Below are 16109 nucleotides of genomic sequence, written 5' to 3' on the forward strand. Positions count from 1 at the left end.
GTGGGCCCGGAATAGCTTCCGGGTCGGGGGCGGACCTGCCGCCGTTCATGCTGGCTTTCGCTGGGGCTGCGGGCAGTGTGGGGTGGGCGGAGGGCGGCTCGAGGACTGGGTGACGCCGGCCGGCGCGCTAGCGGCTGTGCGTGAGGCGGGGGAGAGGAGGAGGCTGCTCGGCTGTGTACGCGCGCCAGGCTGGAGCATGAGCCGGACTTGACCGCGAGGCGGAGGCAAGAGCCACCGCCCCCTCTTCCCCTCCCCCTAGTGAGGCGGCGCGACGGCCGGAGAGGGATGGGGGGCGCCCGCCCTGTCTGAGCCGCGCCGCGGGCGCCTCCCGCTCTCGCAGCGGTCCCCGCGGGCCTCGAGTGCGCACCCTCGGCCCCAGCAGCCTCTGCAGGGCAGGCGCGCCCGGGCCGGCGAGGGGGGACGCCCGCCCAGGTGGGTGGGGCGGGGAGGGTACCTGAGGTCACCGACTCCGCACGAGAGGCAGGGGCGGCCACGGCGGTGGCTGAACTGCGGAGCTGCGCGGTCCGCACGACCCTCACCCTCAGCCCGGGAAGTAACCGTAAGTCTCAGCTTTGCCGTGCGGATCTGATTTGAGGTTGTTGCAAATCATTTTATGCTCCGAGTTCTGTGCTGCCTGGTTCACGCCCTCCTGGTCTCCTACAAAGGTGCCATACTCGCGTGTGGAGGATTTTCCGCCTGTCGGTTCCCACCCCCGAACTGGCATCCTCCTTGGGGATTTTTTTCCCCTGGGAGAATTTGCAAGCCTCAGGGTCTTCCGTGGCGCTTCCCCTCCTCCCCTTCTGGATGCATCTCCTTATCCCTCTGTCCTCAAACGATCTGTCTGTACCCCCGAGCTCACAGCCACCCCCACCCACCCTTTGGGACGTGGAAAGCCACGGGTTTGCCCATCTCCAAGGCCAGAGAGTCTTTAGTGGATGGGTTAAAGTGTTCTGCAGGGCTGTGATGGGTGGGGATAGGTGCAGATGGCTCCGCTGAACCTTTATTTTTGCAGCTTCTGCCACCAAAACAAAAGAACGGGCCGCTCCCCTGTACCTTCATTTTTCTCCCTAACTGTGTATATTCTATTTTCTGTACGTTGCTGTTTGAATCGCAGGAAATTGGAACTAGAGCTGTAATTAAGCATCTCCTGGGGAGGTTTTGAGAATTGGTCTTATAAGCTTTATTCACGTGGAATGGCTCATTTGAACAATCTTGTATTGAAATGAAGACCGATTCCAGAAGATCTGAGAAACGAATGTGAAAACCAGAGTCGGATTTTTGAATACCTTTCGGTAATTTTTAGTGTTGTGAATTTACATTTAATTCTTAATTTACAAGATGTGTGTATGTGTGATGTGAAAATATTTGCATATTTTGTTAGTGATTTTTAAAAAGATTATATTTGATAAGATGATATTTTAAATTCTTAATTCCAGGCAGACTTTTGCTTATTTGTGTCTACCACCTATAGTGTTACACACCTTGGTCCCTGTCACCTTCCTGCGTTTTAGTTACAAGAAAAAAAAAATGAACTGTGGTTATATTTAATGTATATTTCCACATTTTGGAGTAGACTTTTTTCCCTCTTGTTAAAATTTGTTTTTTTTTAAACTGTTAACTGTAGAACTTTCCAGAAACTAAAAATCTTGATGCTGTCAGCCTGGACAATAGCTATTATGTGCCTTAATCATTTGATACTTTTTAAGGCACTATAGAAGTAAATGATCATTTAAGAATAATTTTACTCTGTATATTGCAAGGTCTATTATTATTCTGTAATCTATCTGTAAAATTGACTGGAGGTGCTTTTTTGGTGTGTGAAAAGAATTTTCATTTTGTAAAGAAAGGTGGATGTGTTTAATGATTTTTCCCCCCCAAATTTTCTGAGAACCTCTTTCCATCCATTGATTGGGGCTATTGTTGGTTAAGTCTGCTGTTCTGGAATTTTTATTTGAAGTAGGCTCAAGAGATGTAGCTCCAAATGTCTCTCTGGAAATGTACTTTATTGACTTGTTGCGGAAGTCAAGCACAGTATAGAGTTGAGTGTATTATTAAGAGTGTTTTTGCTTTTCCTGAAATTGATGATTAGTTGTAGCGAGGTGAAGGGCAATAACTTGAAAGCATCTTATTATTTTTAAAAGTTCATTGATCCCTTCTTATCCTTGTTGGGGAGTGGGGAGGGGGGGATACAGAACTATATTTTCACATTACACTTTTCCTCGTGCCCACTGCACTGGGAATTTTGAAATTTCAAAATTAAAGGGTTCGGAAACTCCACCCACATATGGGCATTTAACAGGTGGCTGCTGAGACAAGAGAGACATTTTATTAGCTATTCTTTGATACTTCTGTAACACTGCCCACTCATGAGAGAGTTGATTATTTTTTTTCTTCTTCCTTTTTGAGGGACTTGAACTTGTGAAATGAAATAGGTGTATTTACAATTTACTTGTAGGTAAAAGTTCAAGCTAATTTTCAGATATAAGTAGATGGAAGAACTATGAATTAAGATTATTGATTATCTTTGAATGGAATTAGAAAAGATCACGCAGTGCTTTTATACTTTTCTCCCATTTGAGAATGTACACATTTATTTAGATAAAACTTAACATCACTTCTCTTTAGAATTATATTTTATGTATGACACATTTGCCAAAAGGATTTGAGAATTATGTAGTCATTATTAAAAGAACCAGCTTGTGGGAAGTTTCTGTGCATGATTCTAAATAAAACATGTGTTTTGTTTACTGTCACAAAGTAACTTGCTTCAGAAATAGTAATTTTTGAGCTCTCAGTTTGTTTTTTAGACAACTTCCGACCACCTCTTTTTTTCTTTTCCAGATAACTTTAATGCATCGTTTCAGTAAATCTTTATTGAATTCTTACTGTGTTTGCAGGCACTGTGATTGATTCTGGCACTACAAGTATAAATAAGTCAAGATTTATACTTTACTTTCCTTACTGAAAATGCTAGTCTAACTCTATCCTGCAGTCATTAAAGATTTCTTCAATGGATTTTAAGTCACTTGATCTTACTGTTTCATGGTTCGCATCCTTTCCATAAGAATAAACAATAAATGCCATTCATAGAGGGCTGAATTCATACTTGCTACCACACTAAGTGCTTTATATATATTATCTCATTTAATTCTTAGAACAATCCTAACACATATTTTATCTCAATTTAAAAACCATACAAATTATGGCCTGCAGTAATGCTGAATGTTGTTTTACTTGTAACGTACTAGCAAGAAAAGGTGTGACCTTAAGTTTTCTCCGTTAAAGGGAAGAAGTTATAAATAGTTGTAACAGTTTTAAATTCTCTAATAATGCTTTGATAGGAAGAATCTAATTTCATAAGGTATTTGTATCTTTGATAAGATATCAAAATGTAATTTTCAGTTGTTGTTTAAGTCCTTGAAAAGGCATTACTTCTGAAGTTCATTATAGTTAACTGAAACATAGATCTTTAGGCATCTATAACTTTTTCATCTTTCTACTTCAGCAATGGAACCTATAGTCTACAGTATATAAAATGTACTAAAAATGTATGTCTTCTCCGGGAAGGATAGTGTGTTAAGCTATTTGAAATCTATTCATCTTTTAAAATTATTTAGTTTAAAAAAATTTTTTAGTTTAATTTTCACAACTACCTAATACCTTAGAGAGTTTTGTTCTCTGCAGTGAAAACTGTATTTTAGATTTTAAAATGATGTCATTTATCAGTAGGATATATGCTTTATTGTCAGATTTATATGATCCAATCTAATCAATCACTAGACCTCTCATTTTGAAAAAAGATGATCAACTATTTTCTCCAAAAAGCCTCATTTGTATTTTAAATATTTTACCCAAAACTGTCAAGAATTTAACATCTTCTTTGAGTCAGGGGGTTTTGCTACTAGTTCCATACTCTGTGGTCCTAGGAACTAACACACATTGATCATCTATCATTGTTAAGTCCTTCAACAGGAGTTCTACGACCATTATTGTTTCAATCAGAAAATACAGTAACAAGCAGTATCAAGGAACATTTATCTATGTCAAATTAAAATATATATGTCTATATATGTATATATTGAGGATAAAACAATACCAAGATTGCTTTTCTTAGGAACTCGTTCATAGCCATTATCATAGTTTTTTCCTGAACCTTGTGGAGCAAGCTGCAGCCTTGGTATCCCATTACCCCTAGTCTGTTTCTTAAAAAACAGTGCACTCTCTGATGTGATAGCATATAACCCTCCAAATCAGAAGATAAGCATTGGTACAACACTGTTATCTTGTAAAAAAAAATTCATATTTCACCAACTATCCCAATAATATCTCTTCTGGTCCAGGATGCTGTCGACGAATGCATGTTGCGTTTAGTTGGCATATCTTCTGAATTCATTTCCCCTGTCTTTTATGTCCTTGAAAGTTTTAGAAAGTACAGGTTCTGCATTTTGTTGGATGACCCTCAACCTAGATCAGTAACATTTCCTCACTCTAATCAGATCATACATTCCTGGCAGGAATACCACAGAAATGGGCCTGAGTCCTCAGTTACATTGCATCCTTATACAATGTTAAGCCATATCACTACTGGTGATTAGCACCTTAATCCTATTGCTCTTCTTTTATATTTGATCAGTATTAGTGGAGAGGATTTCCAAAATTTTTTTTCTCATAAAATCTCTATTGACTATTCTTAATGTGGATGTTACTTATAAAGTCCATATGAATTGACCATTTTCATGATTGCCATGTGCTGTCTATTTCTGTTACTCCTTCTACATATATTAGTTGGTATTTTATTGTAAGGTGGAACTTTCATCCTTCTCCCCCCCTCATTTATACATTTCTTAGACCATTAAGGACTCATGACTTTTTATTTTATTTAGTGTTATAATTTGTTGCTATTAATAGTTTCTTTGCTCTTTGAATTGTCCCCACTTTAGTGGGAGCCCCTTTAAGCTGGCTCCTCTGCTTATTTATCATGCTCCCTTCTCATTCATTGTGTATTTCCTTAAGACTTTCTGGCAGAACATGGTGTTCCTGATTCATTTTTTACTTTGTCTGGTCTAGTCCCCGAATCAGCCTTTTCTCTAAGATGCTCTGATTCGTTTATGGTATTGTTAGTTTCTGTAAAAGATGGGATTTAAAAGTAAAAATTTGGGGGGTTTAAATATACTCGTTGCTACTGGGATGTTACTGCTTGTAGAAACTAGGAAACATGACTGAGGATGGTATATGTACATACACACACACATGCACAGGAGAAACACTCTGTATCTCTGGCAATTTATTTCTGTACTTCTGTCAATATGTTATTAAAAACGTTAAGTTTGTTCCTATACTTCTAATTCCAGTCTGATACCCCAGTCTTTTCCATTTCTGTGTTTGTAAATGTCTTCTCTTGCAGTAAGAAACTTGGCTTCGCATTAGCCTCAGTGTAGTTATCATTGGCCCTGTTGTTTTACTTAACTTGCCTTGTAGATCATCTCCTCCTTGTTTGTCCCCCACCACACTTCATCTCTGACTGCTGGGCCTGCTGGCCTGTGCCACTGGATCTATAAACCGTCACTGGTTCCACAACTTCCTGTCCCCACACAACACCCCATTGTCCTCACTTCTGGGCCAGTTGGCTCACACCTCTGCTGGCCTTCCTAGCATTCCTTCAGTGCCCGGCATCATCAGCCAGCATACTGACTACTTTCAGCCCAGTGTCTAATTAGTTCATTTTTAAGTATATTTCCAGGATTTATAAACATACATAAATGTGATAAAATATGTACATACTCCCCCCCCATGTAAATGGTAGTATACCAGATATATTAAATGTTCTACATTATGTTAACAGTATGTAGTATTCCACTGTGTGTAGGTGTGGGTGTACACATCCAGGCAAATATATACACATACACACACATGCATGTACACACCTAGTTACCTGTGGTAGTATGATTAATAAATTCCTTCCATCCTGGTATGTGTTCCCTTTGCCTTGTGCTTTTGTTTCTTCTATGGTTAAGAGGTAGAATAATTTGCTTTTACTAGTGAATATGGTGAAGTGATATGTGAGTTCTAAAACTTAGTCTTAAGAAACATTTAAAGGAATGCCTTCCTACAACTATCAGGTAAGGAAGCTGTTCTAGTAAGAGGATGAGAGGTCTTTTGGAGGAGAACCAAGATACCCCAATTGATAGCCAGCATCAACCAGCAGACTTAAGAGGGGGGCTATTTTGGATCTCTTAACCCAGCTAATCCTTTACAAAAGAGAAACCAGGGGTGAAACCAATAAAGAAACTGCCCACCCAAGCCACAAAATTGTGAGAAATAACATTGTTGTTTAGAGGCACTACATTTAAAAAAAAATTATTTATTGTTATTGAAATACCACTGTGTTACATCCTTGCTAGAGTTTTGACATTATAGAATGCCCCCCCCTCAAGTATCACCATAGCACTTCAACCACCGAAGCACCCATAGTCCTCCATCATAGACCATTGTGCTCTCCCTCCCTTTGAAAGCCCCTTTGAAATACCCATCTGGTATTTATCTTTCTCCTGCTGGTATATTTCACTTATCGAAATCCCTTCCAGCTCCATCCATGTTGCTGCAAGTGACAAGAGTTTATCTTTTTTGAGCTGAATAGTATTCGATTGTATACATATACCACATTTTCTTGACCCGCTCATTTGTTCTTAGGCACTTGGCTATGGTAAGTAGTGTACTCTGGGAATTCAGGTTTCATTCTGCTTTTGTATTTTAGGTAGAAACCTAGGAGAAAAATTGCTGGGTCATATGGCAGTTCTATTTTTAGTCTTTTGAGAAACCTCCACACAGCTTTCCATAGGACCTGGACCAGTCTACATTCCCTCCAACAGTGTAAGAGGATTCCTTTTTCTCCACATCCTTGCCACCACTTGTTTCTGGTCTTTTTGATGTGGACCATTTCACAGGTATCAGGTAGTATCTGATGGTTTTGATTTGCGTCAGTGATACATGATGATAAGTAATGAACATTTTCTCATGTGTAGAGGCCCTGAATTTGGGGTGGTTCTGTAGCAATAGATACCTGAAACCTTATGTGTTTATTTTGGAAACCTAGGTTATCTAATGTAGGTTGTCAATACTGTTGTGAACAGTATTGCAGTGAAATTTGGTACATTGTACGTACCATTTTAGTTATAATGAATAATGCTGATTAATTTCTAGAAATATTGATGTAATTTTTATTGCCATCATTACTGTCTGAGAATAGCTATTTCCTCAAGAAACTGACTATTGGGTTTTTTTTAATTTTATTTTTATATTCCCCATACAATTGCATCCCGCTTATTTTGACCCCCATCCCTCCTTTCCCCGACCCCCACCCCCCATAGATTGTCTCTGGTTCATAGTTGTTTGTTGATTTTGATTTTTACTTTCTTATAGCTATTCTTTTTCCTGGTCTGTTATTTAGGTTTTCTAGATTCCTGCTATGAGTGAGACCATCCGGTATTTTTCTTTTTCTTTCTGGCTTATTTCACTGAGCATGATCCCTTCCAGCTCCATCCATGTTGCTGCAAATTGCATGTGTTTATCTTTTTTGAATGCTGAGTAATATTCCATGGTGTATATGTACCACATCTTCTTGATCCGGTTATCTATTTTTGGGCATTTGGGTTGTTTCCAAAGCTTAGCTATTGTAAACAGTGCTGCTATAAACATAGGGGTGCAGGTGTTCTTTGGAATTGGTGTTTCTGTGTCCTTTGGGTAAATACCTAGGAGTGGAATTGCTGGATCATATGGAAGCTCTATGTTTAGTAGGTTCAGAAATCTCCACACAGCTCTCCATAGTGGTTGGACCAGTTTGCACTCCCACCAACAGTGCAGGAGAGTTCCTTTTTCTCCACAACCTCACCAACATTTGTTGTTGCTAGTTTTTTTAATATGTGCCATTCTCACTGGTGTAAGATGGTATCTCATTGTAGTTTTGATTTGCATTTCCCTGATTACACGTGATGTTGAACATTTTTTCATATGCCTGTTGGCCATTTGCATTTCCTCTTCAGAGAAGTTTCTTTTTAGCTCTTCTGCCCATTTTTTGACTGGATTACTTTCTTTGTTTTTGTTGAGTCTCATCAGCTCTTTGTAGATTTTTGTGATCAGTCCTTTATCATTAGTGTTGTGTGCAAAAATGTTCTCCCCGTAGATGGGTTTTCTCTTTGTTTTTGTTATTGTTTCTCTTTTGCTGTGCAGAAGCTCTTTAATTTGATGTAGTCCCAGCTGTTTATCTTTGCCTTCACTATCACTGCTTTGGGTGATGTGTCTGTAAAGATGTCTTTGATGTGCATATCATGTAGTGAAGAAACTGACTATTGTTGAATGTTTTTCTTTGATGGTAGAAACACGAGAAAATTTCTTATGGGCTTAATTCTGCATTTTATAACCATATTTGTTGGTTCTTTTGAGTTTTCAGCTTGATGAATTACTTATATGCTTACTCGTTCTATTGGCCTTTTTTCTTACCAATTTGTTGTTTCTTTTTGATATATTTGTTGAAATATTTGATAAAATCCTTTAACTTTGTTTATTAAATGATTTATCAGATTGTTTTGTTTTCTTAGTTTACTGTATCATTTACATAAATTTTTATTTTGCTATTTCATATAATTTATGTCTATCTTTTTCTATGTTATTGCTAGTGTTCCTGTCTTAAGAGTCCCTCTTTCCTATCCTTGTTTATGAAAACTCTTCCGTAAATTTTCCTGTAACTTTGTATTTTCTTTCCTATCAAATAGGAATCATGAAGAATCTTATAAACAGATTAAGGGGATCATTTTCTTTTAAATAATGAGAAATTTGAGGAGAACCTTCTAGGACTGGTATGTTTACTTCACAATGCTATCAGGAAACCAGGTTTTGTTGTCTTTCTCTATAGTTATCTATAGCAGGTGTTTGTCACCTTTTGGTTCCAAGATGTCACTCCAGCCTAAACATTGGCTTTTCTTTCATGTGACTCTGATTGTTTTAATTGAGGTGCATATCTAGTGTGGTGATGGTTACCTCTGGGGATAGGGCCAAGTTAAAACAGTTTACCCATAAGTTCTTGTGAAATATTTTTTCTTTTCTTTGAAAAGAATAATGCTGATTTTGCTTTCTGCATCATAATCTGAATGCAGAGTAAGCCCTCAGAATCTTTTTCTTTAACTTATTAGGATGCCATGTATTTTTTAAGTTATTTTTTAAACAAAAAGAGATAACCATAATAATACTCAGAAATTGGAAATTAAAGTTGTTGTGAATTAAGAAATTTATCATTATGTTCAATAAATAATAGCTATTATAAGCATTTTATGTGCCAGTGACTATGGTAAGCAGTGGATATAATGTGACCTTTGTCCTTAAGAAGTTTACTAGGTAACTGGGAAAGCAGAGTAAACATTTAATTATAGCATTAAATAGTAAATTGAGCGTATTATCAAGTTAGAGAGGAAGGACATCTAACTATATTAGTAGGAGGTTGAGGAACTGATCAGGGGACTTGATGGAAAAAATGACTTTTAATTTGAGACCTCAATGACAGGTAAGAGTTAATCTTTTTCTTTTTTTTAAATATTTATGCATACAAGAACTGGGGTACAGGCCAGAGGTGTGGGGGGTGAGAGGATTCAGCAGGGACCGAGTGGGGAACAGAACAGGCGGTTTGACTAAATGCACTGCTGAGGAGAGCAGTGGGAGAGTCAGGAGAGGTCTACTGTGCCATGTGGGTCACCTCCCTGGCCTGGGATCAAAACTAGTGCTGCAGTGGCTGCAGATAGCTTCATAGTGCTGCATCTTAACCCCTTGTGCCACCAGGGATGCCCAAGAGTTAATCTTACTTCTAGGGTGATGGGGAAGCCTGTAGGGTGATGAGGAAAACACAAGAGGAACTTTAACTCAAAATAAGAGATAAGCTGTTAAACAAATTCTGATCTTAGCAAGGACTTTGCCTTAATTCCTTAAGAACTGGAAACTTTGGGATGTTTTAAAATGAAATTGGACAAGGAAAGATTTGTTTTTTGATAAAGTTGATCTGGTTGTAGTGGGGGATATTTTGGGGGATGGGATCTGGAAGCAAGGGCACCTATTAAGGAAGCTTGTCTGCTCCATTAAAATGTATTCCATTTTTAGTTAATTAAATATTTATTGAATATCTGTATAAATATAATGTGTGGGGGATATAGAGATATAAAGCATAATTCCTGTTCTCAAGGAGTTATATATAGAAAGAGATAACATTCATTTATAACACCGTATATGTTCCAGTATTACATTTTCTCACAATGCCTGCTGCGAAATGTCCAGTTACTTTCTGTCACCAATCGGTCAGGACCTTCTACCAATTCCATCCCTTCTCCTTCCCCTCTGGGAACCAGCATTCATTCTATTATCAGAATCTAAAGAATTGTTTTTGGTTTTGTTTCCTTATATTCCACAAATGAGTGAAATCATACAGTATTTGTCTTTCTCCTTCTGACATTTCATGTAGCATAATCCCCTCAAGGTCAGTCCATGTTGTTGGAAATGGGAAGGTTTCATCTTTTTTTATTTAATGCCTTATTATTAATCCATTGTGTAGTCAAGTGCTTGAGTTGTTTCCCTATCTTGACTATTGTGAATAGTGCTGCAATGAACATAGAGGTGCACATTTCTTTTCAAGTTAGTTTTTTTTAATCTTTCAGATAATACCCAGAAGTGGGATTATTGAATCTTATGGTAGTTCTACTTTTAATTTTTTGAGTACACTTCATACTGTTTTCCGTAATGGCTGCACCAATTTACATTCTCACCAAGAGTATATGGGGATGCCTTTTTCTCCACATCCTTGCCAACATTTATTATTTTTTTGACTTTTCGATAATGGACATTCTAACCAACAGAAAGTGAAATCTCACTGTGGTTTTGTTTTGCATTTCCTTAATGATAAGTGATGTAGAACATCTTTTCCTGTATATGTTGGCCATCTGTATATCTTTGGTAAAATTTCTGTTTAGAACCTCTGCCCACTTTTCAATCAGACTGTTGTATTTTTGTTGTGGAGGTGTATGAGTTGTTTATACATTTTGGATATTAACCCCATGTCAGATACATGATTTGTTAATATCTTCTATTCAGTAAACTGGTTTTTTGTTTCAATGATGGTTTCTTTTGCCATATGGAAGCTTTTTCCTTTGATATATCCCCATTTCTTTATATTTTCTTTTGCTTCTCTTGCTGTTGGACACAAATCCACAAAACATCACTAAGGCCAATATCCCCTTCGTAACTATTTTCTTCTATATATTTTATGATTTCAAATCTTATATTCAAGTCTTGAATGCATTTTGCATTGATTTTAGTGTTTAATGTAAGATAGTGGTCTCATTCTTTTACATGTAGCTATCTAGTTTCCCAGCATGATTATTAAAGAGACTTTTTTTCTTTCTGTTGTTGCTCTTGGGCTTTGTCATAAATTAGTTGCTCATGTATGTGTGGTTTTATTTCTGGGCTCTCTACTTATCTGTGTGCCTGTTTTTATCATAGTACCCTACTGTTTTGACTACTATACCTTGTAGTATGGTTTGAAGTCAGGGACCATTATGCTTCCATATTAGATTTTTTCTCCTGATCGTTTTGGCTATTTCAGGTCTTTCATGGTTCTATAAAAATTTAGGATTTTTAATTCTATTCTGTGAAGAATGCCATTAGGATGTTAATGGAAATTGTGTTGAATCTATGTGTTCCTTTAGGTAGAATTACCATTTTAATATTATTTTGATCCATGAACATGAAATGTACTTCCATTTCTTTGTGTCTTCAGTTTTTTCCAACTATTTTATAATTTTCTTTACTCATATCCTCTACTCCTTGATGTAGTTTGTATACAGTCTCCCTGATTGGATTTCTTTTAATTTAACTTTATTTTTTAAGACTTATTTTGTAAATTTATGCATAAGAGCTGGGGTGTAGTCTAGAGGTGGAGGGTGTGAGAGGATTCACCAGAGACCAAGTGGGGAGCAGAACAGGCAGGTTGACTGAAATACACTGTTGAGGAGAGCACTGGGCAAGACAGGAGAGGTCTGCTGCTCCATGTGGGGTTAGCTCCCTGGTGGGGAATCTAACTTGTGCTGCTGTGGCTGGTGATAGCTTCATAGTGCTGAGACTTAACCCCTTGTGCCACCAGGGAGACCCTCCTGCTTTTTATTTTAATCTTATTTAAAAATGTATATACTGAGTAATTTACAATTCAGTAAATTTGATTTCTTACTTACAATTCAGTAATAGGCAGGAGAATAACCTCAGCTTTTAAAATTACAAAAAAAAATGTGTGGGAAACATTAGTGGGTTTGTGTCTTAATGTTAAATTGCTTACACGAAAAATAAACAATCCATACATTGTCAACTTCTAAATTGTATCTCCAGCCCAGACCCCTCTCCTCAGCTTCAGACTGATACTTTCTTGCCTATCTCACATCTAATAGGTCTCTCAGATGTATTATGTTCAAATATGAACAGATTTCCTCCTTCCTCTTAAGCCTTGCCTCCTACAATCTACCTTTTTTTTTTTTTTAGATTTTTATTTATTTATGCATACATGAGCTGGGGGTACAGGCCAGAGATGCGGTGGGTTGGGGGGCAGTGAGAGGATTCACCAGAGACAGAGTGGGGAACAGAACAGGCAGGCCGACTGAAATATACTGCTGAGGGAAGCAGCAGGCGAGACAGGAGAGGTCTGCCTCACCATGTGCGTTGCTTCCTGGCTGGCGGGGGATCGAACTCATGCTGCAGAGGCTTTTAATCGCTTCATAGTGCGGTGCCTAATCCCTTGGGCCACCAGGGAGGCCCCGCCTACAATCTATTTTAATAAGCTGTCATCCATGGAATCATTCTTATCTTTTCCTTCTCTCCCATTGTTCCATCCCATCTGTCGGTGTATTCTCACCTTTATAGTACATCCAGAATCTGATCAAGTATTTACCATCTCCACTGCAATTTCCCAAGTCCAAACTACCATCATCTTTTACTGGTATTCTTTCAGCCACTTCCTAAATAATATCATTGGCTTTTAGCTTTGCTACCACCCACATTCTTTTCCTTAGACAGTCAGGGTGAAATCCTGTTAAATATAACAGCATTTCATTCCTCTCTTAAAAACCTTCTAGTGACTTCCCTTTCACATAGAGTAAGAGCCTAGCAATAAATTTATGATGACCCTTTAACATCCTAAAAAAGTTTATATGTCTCCATTACTTATCTTGACTTCATAGCTCACTATTTTCCTCCCTCTGCCCTTCAGTAATATTAGCTTCCTTTCTGTTCCATGAATACATACAGTATACTCCTACTCACAGACCATTTCCTCTGCCAGCAATACTCTTTCTGATAGATAGCTGCTGCATACTACTTCAACTCCTTTACTCAGATGTCATCTTCTCTAATCACCGTTTAAAATTACAATATCCTGGGCCGCTCCGCTCCCTGGCGTGACTGGCACTGAGCGCCCGGGAGAAGCGCCGCCGTCGCCGTCCAGGCCTGGGCCTCCCTGCGCCTCTGCGGCCTCTCCCGGCGCTGCGCCTCGATTTCGAGCCGGTGGCGTCGCGGTCGCCCCACTGGGCCCTTTGAGGAAGGTGGGAGTGAAGCCGGTTGGCAGCGACCCGAATTTTCAGCCGTAGCTGAGCGGTGCGGGCTCCAGGCTCGCCGTGGTCAAGTTCACCATGCGAGGGTGCGGACCATGTCTAAGGATTGCCCCAGCGTTCAGTTCTATGAGTAATAAGTATCCACAGGCAGTCTTCTTGGAAGTAGATGTACATCAGTGTCAGGGAACAGCTGCCACCAACAATATATCAGCAACACCTACGTTTTTGTTTTTTTCGAAACAAAGTGAGAATTGATCAGTATCAAGGAGCAGATGCTGTGGGATTAGAAGAAAAAAATCAAGCAGCATTTAGAAAATAACCCCGGAAGCAACGAGGATACAGATATTCCAAAAGGCTATATGGATTTAATGCCTTTTATTAACAAAGCTGGCTGTGAATGTCTTAATGAAAGCGATGAGCATGGATTTGACAACTGTTTATGAAAAGATATGACCTTCTTGGAATCTGATTGTAATGAACAGCTACTTATTAGTGTGCCATTCAATCAACCTGTTAAGCTTTATTCAATGAAATTTCAGGGACCAGATAATGGTCAGGGTCCTAAACACGAAAAAATTTTTATCAATCTACCCCGATCTGTGGATTTTGAAGAGGCAGAAAGAAGTGAACCAACTCAAGCTCTGGAACTAACAGAGGATGATATTAAAGAAGATGGTGTTGTCCCACTTGGTTATGTGAAGTTTCAGAATGTTACCAGTGTAACTATATTTGTTCAGTCCAATCAAGGTGAAGAAGAAACAACAAGAATTTCATATTTTATCTTCATTGGTACTCCAGTCCAGGCAACAAATATGAATGACTTCAAACGAGTAGTTGGCAAAAAAGGAGAAAGCCATTAAGGTACAGAAGACACTGGGAGACCACATTGCAATCAGATCTACAGCTCCTGGATAATTGCTTGATTCTCACCAGAGACTGTCAATATTCCATTTATTGCCATTACCAATAAATCATTGCTTTGTTCAGATGGTATCATTAGTGTTTCTATTGTAATCTTGGTACATGCAATTGTAAATAAAAGTCATACTTTTGCCAAGCTTAAAAAAATAAATAAATAAAATAAAATTACAATATCCCAAAACACTGTAACCTTCCTGGCTTGCTGCAATGACACTGTATACTTTTGAATATAGACTGTAAACTCCACCGGGACAGAAATTTTAGTTTAATTTGGTTCTGCTGTATTCCCCTATATTTTGTAAGAATGCCTAGCACATGGTAGGTGCTCAATAAATATTTGTTGTGTGAATGTATTATTTATCTGCCTAGAGAAATGTGTCTCTCCTTTCCTCTGAGAAATGCACCTGAAAATTATGTGCTTTAGCAAAGATCAATCATTAACTTCCAGCCTTTATTATTCTGCTTCTTCCATTTCTAAAAATGACATATTCTCTCTTGTTTTGATTTAAAATTACTGTTAGGGGCCTCCCCGGTGGCACAGCGGTTGAGCGCTGGGTTGCGAAGCTGCCCGCAGCCTCTGAAGCGCCGGTTCGGTTCGATCCCCGGCTGATCCCCGGCCACCGGAGGAGGGTCCCACATGGCGCGCAGACCTCTCCTGCCGCCCGCTGCTCCCCTCAGCAGTGTACTTCGGTCCTTCTGCCTGCTCTGTTCCCTGCTCTGGCTCTGGTGAATTCTCTCACCCTCCCGCGCTTCTGACTACCCAGTGCTTGTATGAATGTATGTATAAATCAATCAATAAATCTTAAAAAAAAAATAAAATTACTGTTAGACTGATTTTTATTGCGACGCAATACCCCGGGCCTAAATTGGAGATTGTACATTCCTGTATTATTTTGGGAAATAGTTAATCCTCTGTAAAGTATATGACTTACTAATTGCTGTCATTAACTGTGCAGTTTCCTAACAGCCATAGGTAATGTGCATTTTGCTATGTATCTTGTTTTTAGATTTATAGCTTTGTACTATAGCTTCTTCATTTTCTCCTGTTTTCCTTGTTTAGAGTACTTGATCCTGTTTCGCCTTTTGAGGGTTTTGTAGGTTTTAGTGTAGTTAGTGCTAAAGTAACTACCTTAATTGGAGCAGTTAGGACAAAGATACCTTGCTTTTTTACTCATTTACTTTTGGTCCAACAAATCTTGAACCTATTATATACTTTGGTTTTTCATTTCAGGTATTGTGCCCTATCTTCAGGTCATGTTTTGAATCATGTCCTAACTTTTCAATTTTGAGAAAGGATTACCGCAGCCCTTATTTTCATCATGTTGCTATTTTGTCAGGATATGGGGAAGCATAGGTGGCTCAAATCTCAATTCCTTATATATTTTTTTAAGGTGTTAAATGTTGTATATTCCTCTGTCCTTCATTAAGTCGTTAAGCTATATGGAATATAAAGTAAATTCAAAACTTTAAGTCAAATAATTGGGATTCACATTCTTGCTTTTGATAATGGTGAGTTCCCAGTCTGAGACTAGATTGCAGGCTTGGACAGCAGATCGTGGACAT

The 16109-nt window shown here is 38.7% G+C and overlaps 1 protein-coding gene and 1 pseudogene across 11 annotated transcripts in view; both read left to right on the forward strand.

Annotated features, from left to right (window-relative positions):
* ANKIB1 (ankyrin repeat and IBR domain containing 1) overlaps nucleotides 1-16109 on the forward strand; it is a 210620-nt gene that overhangs the window by 79537 nt on the left and 114974 nt on the right. The window contains exons 1-2 of one of the 11 annotated variants that reach the window (XM_054692332.1): nucleotides 431-559; nucleotides 1115-1292. The exons of 9 other annotated variants lie outside the window; for them this stretch is intronic. The gene's annotated coding sequence lies outside the window, so the exon portion shown is untranslated. Of the gene's footprint in view, nucleotides 1-20; nucleotides 560-1114; nucleotides 1293-16109 lie in introns of those variants that run through there. One more of the 11 variants, XM_037507699.1, reaches the window with a different exon arrangement.
* On the forward strand, nucleotides 6099-14702 carry LOC119250037 (thioredoxin-like protein 1; annotated as a pseudogene).

This window comes from Talpa occidentalis, unplaced genomic scaffold (genome assembly GCF_014898055.3).
Source record: "Talpa occidentalis isolate TD23 unplaced genomic scaffold, MPIMG_talOcc4v2.1, whole genome shotgun sequence".
In the NCBI taxonomy this organism is placed as follows: domain Eukaryota; kingdom Metazoa; phylum Chordata; class Mammalia; order Eulipotyphla; family Talpidae; genus Talpa; species Talpa occidentalis.